A 10,537-nucleotide genomic window follows, 5' to 3' on the forward strand; every position below is an offset into this window, starting at 1 on the left:
CCCAGCTATTCTGCAACCCATTCCTAAATAAGCTATTCAGAAACCGTTCCTAACTGCTCGAATACAGATAAGCTAACTGTGCTTCATATACTAGTTAACTGTCGGTCGGACTTTTCCTGGCACTGTTTTTTCGCACTATTTTTTTATCGTAATTTTTGAACCGTTTATCGGAATGATGCAAATGACATAGCCTTGAATAGCTACTGAATAGGCGGAATTTATGTATGTTGATCGTTGTCCCAAAATCCTTACAGTTTTTAAACAAAATTTTAAAAACTAGAAATTCTTCAAACACGTTTTCGGTGTTTTTGTGAAAGAAATTTTTAAACCGTTTGTTGGAATGATGCGTCCAACACACTATTGGAAAGCTATGGATTAGCCCGAACTTTGGTATATAGAACTTGTTTTCAGATTCGCCATGGTTTAAGAGTAGTTTTCAAAAAACTAACGATATTTTTGTCATTTTTTTCCCGAACTGCTACAATACATGCTAACTGCCCGAGCAGAATAGCTAACTGACGTATGATGACAGAGCTAACTGTCGTGACATAAGACACTTTTTTCCCTGGTTTTCTCGGATCAAGCTAACTGCCGGTATTGAAATAGCTAACCGTCGGGGATTGCGGCAGTTAACAACAAGTTAACGGCAGGACTGAAGGTACTATTTTTTTTAATTTTCCATGGGTCATTCGAACTACAGGTCCTGGAATAGCTAACTGTCGGGACTGCGGCAGTTAAGAACTAATGAACTGCTTGACTGAAGATATAACCTATTTTTTCTTTCGTTCTTATTTTGCCAAGGTCACGCTAACTGTTCAAGGGCGCATGGTAGTTGAGTGTTCAAGTTAACTTCCACAACTCGCCCACTTAACTGCCACATGCAATAAAAATTGGACTAACATTATAAAAAAACTTTGTTATATTGACATTTTTTCCGAATTGCTACAATACATGATAACTGCCCGACCGGAATAGCTAACTGATGTATGACGACCAAGCTAACTACAGCGAATTAAGACACTTTTTTCCTTGTTTCCCGGATCAAGCTAACTACCGGTATTGAAATAGCTAACTGTCGAGGATTGCGGCAGTTAACAACAAGTTAACTGCAGGACTGAAGGTACTAAATTTTTTATTTTTTATTATTTTCCCTAGGTCATTCCAACCGCAGGGCCTGAAATAGCTAACTATCGGGACTACGTCAGTTAAGAACTAGTGAACTGCTTGACTAAAGATATCAACTTTTTTTTCTTTCATTCTTTTTTTTGGCCAAGGTCACGCTAACTGCTCGAGGGCGCATGGCAGTTAAGTATTCAAGTTAACTTCCACAACTCGCCCACTTAACTGCCATTCCTAAATAAGCTATTCATGAACCGTTCCTAACTGCTCGAAAACAGATAAGCTAACTGTGTGTCATATACTAGTTAACTATCGGGCAGACTTTTTCTGGCATCCTTTTTCACACTATTTTTTATCATAATTTTTGAACAGTTTATTGGAATGATGCAAATGGCCTGCAGACCCGAGCTCGCTCGCTCCCTCGCTCGCTCCCTTCGGGAAAAGAAACAAGTTGATATATATATCCGGATCACTCCAAACAAAGTGCTTGCCAAAGGAAAAGGTATAAAAAGGGAAAGGTGATGATCACCATGAATCTTGTATAAGGTATAAGACAAGAATAAAGGATAGGCCCTTCGCAAAGGGAAGCAGAGGTTGTCATGTGCTTTTTATTGTTGGATGCACAAAATCTTAATGGGAAAGAACGTCACTTTATATTGCCACTTGTGATATGGACCTTTATTATGCAGTCCATCTCTTTTATTTCTTCCATATCACAAGATCGTATAAAGCTTATTTTATCCACACTAATAAATCATACATATTTAGAGAGCAATTTTTATTGCATGCAATAATAACAACTTACTTGAAGGATCTTACTCAATCCATAGGTAGGTATGATGGACACTCATGGCAAAACTGGGTTTAAGGATATTCGGAAGCACAAGTAGTATCTCTACTTGGTGCAAAGAGTTTGGCTAGCATGAGGGGGAAAGGCAAGCTCAACATGTTGGATGATCCATGACAATATACTTTATTTCGGATATAAGAAAACATAACCCATTACGTTGTCTTTGTTGTCCAACATCAACTCTTTAGCATGTCATATTTTAATGAGTGCTCACAATCATAAAAGATGTCCAAGATAGTATATTTATATGTGAAAACCTCTCTTTCTTTTTTACTTCTTATTAATTGCAACGATGACCAAAACTATGTTTGCCAACTCTCAACAACTTTTATTCATCATACTCTTTTATATGTGAAGTCATTACTCTACATAAGATCAATATGATCTCTTTAATTCTTTTTATTCTTTCTTTTATTCCCTCTAGATCATAGCAAGATAATTGATAACCCACAAGTATAGGGGATCAATTGTAGCCTCTTTCGATAAGTAAGAGTGTCGAACCCAACGAGGAGCTAAAGGTAGAACAAATATTCCCTCATGTTCTATCGACCACCGATAGAACTCTACGCACGCTTAACGTTCGCTTTACCTAGAACAAGTATGAAACTAGAAGTACTTTGTAGGTGTTTTTGGTGAAGGAAATATGCCCTAGAGGCAATAATAAAGTTATTATTTATTTCCTTATTTCATGATAAATGTTTATTATTCATGCTAGAATTGTATTAACCGGAAACATAATACATGTGTGAATACATAGACAAACATAGTGTCACTAGTATGCCTCTACTTGACTAGCTCGTTAACCAAAGATGGTTAAGTTTCCTAACCATAGACATGAGTTGTCATTTGATTAACGAGATCACATCATTAGGAGAATGATGTGATTGACTTGACCCATTCCATTAGCTTAGCACTTGATCATTTAGTATGTTGCTATTGCTTTCTTCATGACTTATACATGTTCCTATGACTATGAGATTATGCAACTCCCGTTTACCGGAGGAACACTTTGTGTTCTACCAAACGTCACAACGTAACTGGGTGATTATAAAGGTGCTCTACAGGTGTCTCTGAAGGTACTTGTTGAGTTGGCATATTTCGAGATTAGGATTTGTCACTCCGATTGTCAGAGAGGTATCTCTGGGCCCACTCGGTAATACACATCACTATAAGCCTTGCAAGCATTGTAACTAATGAGTTAGTTAGAGGATGATGTATTAAGAAACGAGTAAAGAGACTTGCCGGTAACGAGATTGAACTAGGTATTGAGATACCCACGATCGAATCTCGGGCAAGTAACATACCGATGACAAAGGGAACAACGTATGTTGTTATGCGATTCGACCGATAAAGATCTTCGTAGAATATGTAGAAGCCAATATGGGCATCTAGGTTCCGCTATTGGCTATTGACCAAAGAGGTGTCTTGGTCATGTCTAATAGTTCTCGAACCCGTAGGGTCCGCACGTTTAAACGTTCGTTGACGATATAATAGTATATGAGTTATGTATGTTGGTGATCGAATGTTGTTCGGAGTCCCAGATGAGATCACGGACATGAGAGGAGCTCCGGAATGGTCCGGAGGTAAAGATTCATATATTGGATGATATGGTTAGGCCAAGGGGTCAGGCCACCACGGGGCTATAAGTCGGTGCAAAAGGAGTTTTGCGGAGGCCAGGGGGCTAAACGCCGGAGACCCCAACGTCTGGCCCTGGGCCAGACGCCGAGGCCCATGGCGTCTGGGCCAGACGCCAAGAATTGTGGCATTTGGTCCTGGAGTCTGAGTGGGACTCTTGCCTTTCGGGCAAAACCGACTTTGAGGAGGCTTTTGCTCCAAGTTTCGACCCTAGGGCATAAATAGAGGGGCGTGGCTAGCACCAAAGACACATCAAGAAACACCAAGTAGTGTGTCGGCAACCCCGTCCCCTCTAGTTTATCCTCCATCATAGTTTTCGTAACGCTTAGGCGAAGCCCTACGAAGATTGTTCTTCACCAACATCGTCACCACGCCGTCGTGCTGCCGGAACTCATCTACTGCTTTTCCCCTCTTGCTGGATCGAGAAGGCGAGGATGTCATCGAGCTGAACGTGTGCTGAACGCGGAGGTGTCGTACGTTCGGTACTTGATCGGGACGGATCGTGAAGGTGTACGACTACATGAATCGTGTTGATAAACGCTTCCGCTTACGGTTTACGAGGGTACGTAGACAACACTCTCCCCTCTCGTTGCTATGCATCACCATGATCCCGCGTGTGCGTAGGAAATTTTTGAAACTACTACGTTCCCCAACAGTGATATCAGAGTCAGGTTTTATGTGTAGATGTTATATGCATGAGTAGAACACAAGTGAGTTGTGGGCGATACAAGTCATACTGCTTATCAGCATGTCATACTTTGGTTCGGCGGTATTGTTGGATGAAGCGGCCCAGACCGACATTACGCATACGCTTACGCGAGACTGGTTCTACCAACGTGCTTTGCACACAGGTGGCTGGCGGGTGTCAGTTACTCCAACTTTAGTTGAACCAAGTGTGGCTACGCCCGGTCCTTGCGAAGGTTAAAACATCACTAACTTGACGAACTATCGTTGTGGTTTTGATGCGTAGGTAAGAACGGTTCTTGCTCAGCCCATAGCAGCCACGTAAAACTTACAACAACAAAGTAGAGGACGTCTAACTTGTTTTTGTAGGGCATGTTGTGATTTGATATGGTCAAGACATGATGCTATATATATTGTATGAGATGATCATGTTTTGTAACAGAGTTATCGGCAACTGGCAGGAGCCATATGGTTGTCTCTTTATTGTATGCAATACAATCGCCCTGTAATTGCTTTACTTTATCACTAAGCGGTAGCGATAGTCGTAGAAGCATTAGTTGGCGAGACGACAATGATGGTGCAATGGAGATCAAGGTGTCACGCCGGTGACGATGGTGATCATAATAGTGCTTCGGAGATGGAGATCACAAGCACAAGATGATGATGGCCATATCATATCACTTATATTGATTGCATGTGATGTTTATCTTTTAGGCATGTTATTTTGCTTTGATTGATGGTAGCATTATAAGATGATCTCTCACTAAATTCAAGATTAAAGTATTCTCCCTGAGTGTGCACCATTGCGAAAGTTCGTCGTGCCGAGACACCACGTGATGATCGGGTGTGATAAGCTCTACGTTCATCTACAACAGGTGCAAGCCAGTTTTGCACACGCAGAATACTCGGGTTAAACTTGACGAGCCTAGCATATGCAGATATGGCCTCGGAACACTGGAGATCGAAAGGTCGAGCGTGAATCATATAGTAGATATGATCAACATAGTGATGTTCACCATTGAAAACTACTCCATCTCACGTGATGATCGGACATGGTTTAGTTGATTTGGATCACGTGATCATTTAGATGACTAGAGGGATGTCTATCTAAGTGGGAGTTCTTAAGCAATATGATTAATTGAATTTTAATTTATCATGAACTTAGTCCTGATAGTATTTGCATATCTATGTTGTAGATCAATAGCTTGCGATGTAGCTCCCCATTTATTTTTGATGTGTTCCTAGAGAAAATAAAGTTGAAAGATGTTAGTATCAATGATACGGATTGGATCCGTGATCTGAGGATTATCCTCATTGCTGCACAGAAGAATTATGTCCTTGATGCACCGCTAGGTGACAGACCTATTGCAGGAGTAGATGCACACGTTATGAACGTTTGACAAAGCTCAGTATGATGACTACTTAAATAGTTTAGTGCACCATGCTTTACGGCTTAGAACCGGGACATCAAAAACGTTTTGAACGCCACGGAACATATAAGATGTTCTGAGAGTTGAAATTGGTATTTCATACTCATGCCCGTGTCGAGAGGTATGAGACCTCTGACAGTACTTTGCCTACAAGATGGAGGAGAATAGCTCAACCGGTGAGCATGTGCTTAGATTGTCTGAGTACTACAATCGCTTGAATCAAGTGGGAGTTAATCTTCCAGATAAAAAGGTGATTGATAGAGTTCTCTAGTCACTATAACTAAGTTACTGGAACTTTGTGATGAACTATAATATGCAAGGGGTGACGAAATTAATTCCCAAGCTCTTCGCGATGCACAAATCGGCGAAGGTAGAAATCAAGAAATAGCATCAAGTGGACCACTAGTTTCAAGAAAAGGGCAAAGGAAAAGAAAGGGAACTTCAAAGAAGAATAGCAAGCAAGTTGTTGCTCCCATGAAGAAGCCCAAAGCTAGACCCAAGCCTGGAACTGAGTGCTACTACTGCAAAGGAAATGGTCACTAGAAGTGGAACTGCCCTAGATACTTGGCGGATAAGAAGGATGACATGGTGAACAAAGGTATATTTGATATACATGTTATTGATGTGTTACTAGTGTTTATAGCAAACCCCTTGGTATTTGATACTGGTTCAGTTGCTAAGAGTAGTAACTCGAAACGGGAGTTGCGGAATGAACAGAAACTAGTTAAGGGTGAAGTGACGATGTGTGTTGGAAGTAGTTCCAAGAATGATATGATCATCATGGCACACTCACTATACTTTCGGGATTAGTGTTGAACCTAAATAAATGTTATTTGGTGTTTGTGTTGAGCATGAATATGATTTGATCATGTTTATTGCAATACTATTATTCATTTAAGTTAGAGAATAATTGTTGTTCTATTTACATGAATAAAACCTTCTATGGTTATACACCCAATGAAATTGGTTTGTTGGATCTCGATCGTAGTGATACACATATTCATAATATTGAAGCCAAAAAATGCAAAGTTAATAATAATAATAGTGCAACTTATTTGTGGCACTGCCGTTTGGGTCATATTGGTGTAAAGCGCATGAAGAAACTCCATGCTGATGGGCTTTTGGAATCACTTGATTATGAATCAGTTGATGCTTGCGAACCATGCCTCATGGGCAAGATGACTAAGAATCCATTCTCCGGAACAATGGAGCGAGCAACAAACTTGTTGGAAATAATACATACTGATGTATGCAGTCCGACGAGCTCGCGGCGGGTATCGTTATTTTCTGACCTTCACAGATGATTTGAGCATATATGGGTATATCTACTTGAAGAAACATAAGTCTGAAACATTTGAAAAGTTTAAAGAATTTCAGAGTGAAGTCGAAAATCATCGTAACAAGAAAATAAAGTTTCTACGATCTGATCGCAGAGGCGAATATTTGAGTTACGAGTTTGGTCTTCAATTAAAACAATGTGGAATAGTTTCACAAAATCATGCTACCTGGAACACCACAGCGTAATGGTGTGTCCGAACATCATAACCGTACTTTATTTGATATAGTGCAATCTATGATGTCTCTTACTGATTTACCACTATCGTTTTGGGGTTATGCATTAGAGACATCTGCATTCACATTAAAAAGGGCACCATCTAAATCTGTTGAGACGACACTGTATGAACTGTGGTTTAGCAAGAAACCTAAGATGTCGTTTCTTAAAGTTTGGGGTTGCGATGCTTATGTGAAAAAGTTTCATCTTGATAAGATCAAACCCAAGTCGGAGAAGTGCGTCTTCATAGGATACCCAAAAGTAACTATTGGGTACACCTTCTATCGCAGATCCTAAGGCAAGATATTTGTTGCTGAGAATGGATCTTTTCTAGAGAAGGAGTTTCTCTCGAAAGAAGTGAGTGGGAGGAAAGTAGAACTTGATGAGGTAACTATACCTGCTCCCTTATTGGAAAGTAGTTCGTCACAGAAATCTGTTTTTGTGACTCCTACACCAATTAGTGAGGAAGCTAATGATGATGATCATGTAACTTCGGATCAAGTTACTACCGAACCTCGTAGGTCAACCAGAGTGAGATCCGCACCAGAATACAGTAATCCTGTTCCGGAGGTCATGTTAATTGACCATGACGAACCTACAAACTATGAGGAAGCGATGATGAGCCCAGATTCTGTGAAATGGCTTGAGGCCATAAAATCTGAGATGGGATCCATGTATGAGAACAAAGTGTGGACTTTGGTTGACTTTCCCGATGATCGGCAAGCCATAGAAAATAAATGGATCTTCAAGAGGAAGACGGACACTAATAGTAGTGTTGCTATCTACAAAGCTCGAATTGTCGCAAAATGTTTTTGAAAAGTTCAAGGTGTTGACTACGATGAGATTTTCTCACTCGTATCGATGCTTAAGTCCGTCCGAATCATGTTAGCAATTGCCGCATTTTATGATTATGAAATTTGGCAAATGGATGTAAAGACTGCATTCCTGAATGGTTTCTGGAAGAAGAGTTGTATATGATGCAACCTGAAGGTTTTGTCGATCCTAAAGGTGCTAACAAAGTGAGCAAGCTCCAGCGATCCATCAATGGACTGGTGCAAGCATCTCGGAGTTGGAATAAACGTTTTGATTGTGTGATCAAAGCATATGGTTTTATACAGACTTGCGGTGAGGCCTGTATTTACAAGAAAGTGAGTGGGACCACTACAACATTTTTGATAAGAACATGTGAATGACATATTGTTGATCAGAAATAATGTAGAATTTTCTAGAAAGCATAAAGGAGTATTTGAAAGGAGTTTTTCAAATAAATACCTCGATGAAGCTACTTACATATTGAGCATCAAGATCTATAGAGACAGATCAAGACACTTCATAAGTTTTTTCAATGAGTATATACCTTGACAAGATTTTGAAGTAGTTCAAAATGGAACAGTCAAAGAAAGAGATATTACCTATGTTACAAGGTGTGAAATTGAGTAAGACTCAAAGCCCGACCATGGCAGAAGATAGAAAGAGAATGAAAGTCATTCCCTATGCCTCAGCCATAGTTTCTATAAAGTATGCCATGTTGTGTACCAGATCTATTGTATACCCTACACTGAGTTTAGCGAGGGAGTACAATAGTGATCTTGGAGTAGATCACTAGACAGCGCTCAAAATTATCCTTAGTGGAATAAGGATATGTTTCTTGATTATGGAGGTGACAAAAGGTTCGTCATAAAGGGTTACATTGATGCAAATTTTGACACTGATCCAGATGACTCTAAGTCTCAATCTGGATACATTTTGAAAGTAGGAGCAATTAGCTAGAGTAGCTCCGTGCAAAGCATTGTTGACATAGAAATTTGCAAAATACATACGGATCTGAATGTGGCAGATCCATAGACTAAACTTCTCTCACAAGCAAAGCATGATCACACCTTAGTACTCTTTGGGTGTTAATCACATGGCGATGTGAACTAGATTATTGACTCTAGTAAACCCTTTGGGTGTTGGTCACATGATGATGTGAACTATGGGTGTTAATTACATGGTGATGTGAACTATTGGTGTTAAACCACATGGCAGTATGAACTAGATTATTGACTCTAGTGCAAGTGGGAGACTGAAGGAAATATGCCCTAGAGGCAATAATAGAGTTATTATTTATTTCCTTGTTTCATGATAAATTTTTATTATTCATGCTAGAATTGTATTAACCGGAAACATAATACATGTGTGAATACGTAGACAAACATAGTGTCACTAGTATGCCTCTACTTGACTAGCTCATTAATCAAAGATGGTTAAGTTTCCTAACCATAGACATGAGTTGTCATTTGATTAATGGGATCACATCATTAGGAGAATGATGTGATTGACTTGACCCATTCCGTTAGCTTAGCACTTGATCGTTTAGTATGTTGCTATTGCTTTCTTCATGACTTATACATGTTCCTATGACTATGAGAGTATGCAACTCCCGTTTACCGGAGGAACACTTTGTGTGCTACCAAATGTCACAATGTAACTAGGTGATTATAAAGGTGCTCTACAGGTGTCTCCGAAGGTACTTGTTGAGTTGACGTATTTCGAGATTAGGATTTGTCACTTTGATTGTCGGGGAGGTATCTCTAGGCCCACTCGGTAATACACATCACTATAAGCCTTGCAAGTATTGTAACTAACGAGTTAGTTGCAAGATGATGTATTACGGAACAAGTAAAGAGACTTGCCGGTAATGAGATTGAACTAGGTATTGAGATACCAACGGTCGGATCTCGGGCAACTAACATACCGATGACAGAGGGAACAACGTATGTTGTTATGCGGTTCGACCGATAAAGATCTTCATAGAATATGTAGGAGCCAATATGGGCATCTAGGTTCCGCTATTGGTTATTGACCAGAGAGGTGTCTCGGTCATGTCTACATAGTTCTCGAACCCGTAGGGTCCACATGCTTAAACGTTCGTTGACGATATAGTATTATATGAGTTATGTATGTTGGTGATCGAATGTTGTTCGGAGTCCCGGATGAGATCACGGACATGACGAGGAGCTCCAGAATGGCCAGGAGGTAAAGATTCATATATTGGATGATATGGTTAGGCCAAGGGGTCAGGCTCACGGGGCTATAAGTCGGTGCAAAAGGAGTTTTGCGGAGGCCAGGGGCAAAACGCCGGAGACCCTGGTGTCTGGCCCTGGGCCAGACGCCAAGGCCCATGGCGTCTAGGCCAGACGCTAAGAATTGTGGCGTTTGGTCCTGGAGTCCGAGTAGGACTCTTGCCTTTCGGGCAAAACCGACTTTGAGGAGGCTTTTGCTCCA

Source organism: Triticum dicoccoides, chromosome 1A (assembly GCF_002162155.2).
Source record: "Triticum dicoccoides isolate Atlit2015 ecotype Zavitan chromosome 1A, WEW_v2.0, whole genome shotgun sequence".
Lineage (NCBI taxonomy): Eukaryota > Viridiplantae > Streptophyta > Magnoliopsida > Poales > Poaceae > Triticum > Triticum dicoccoides.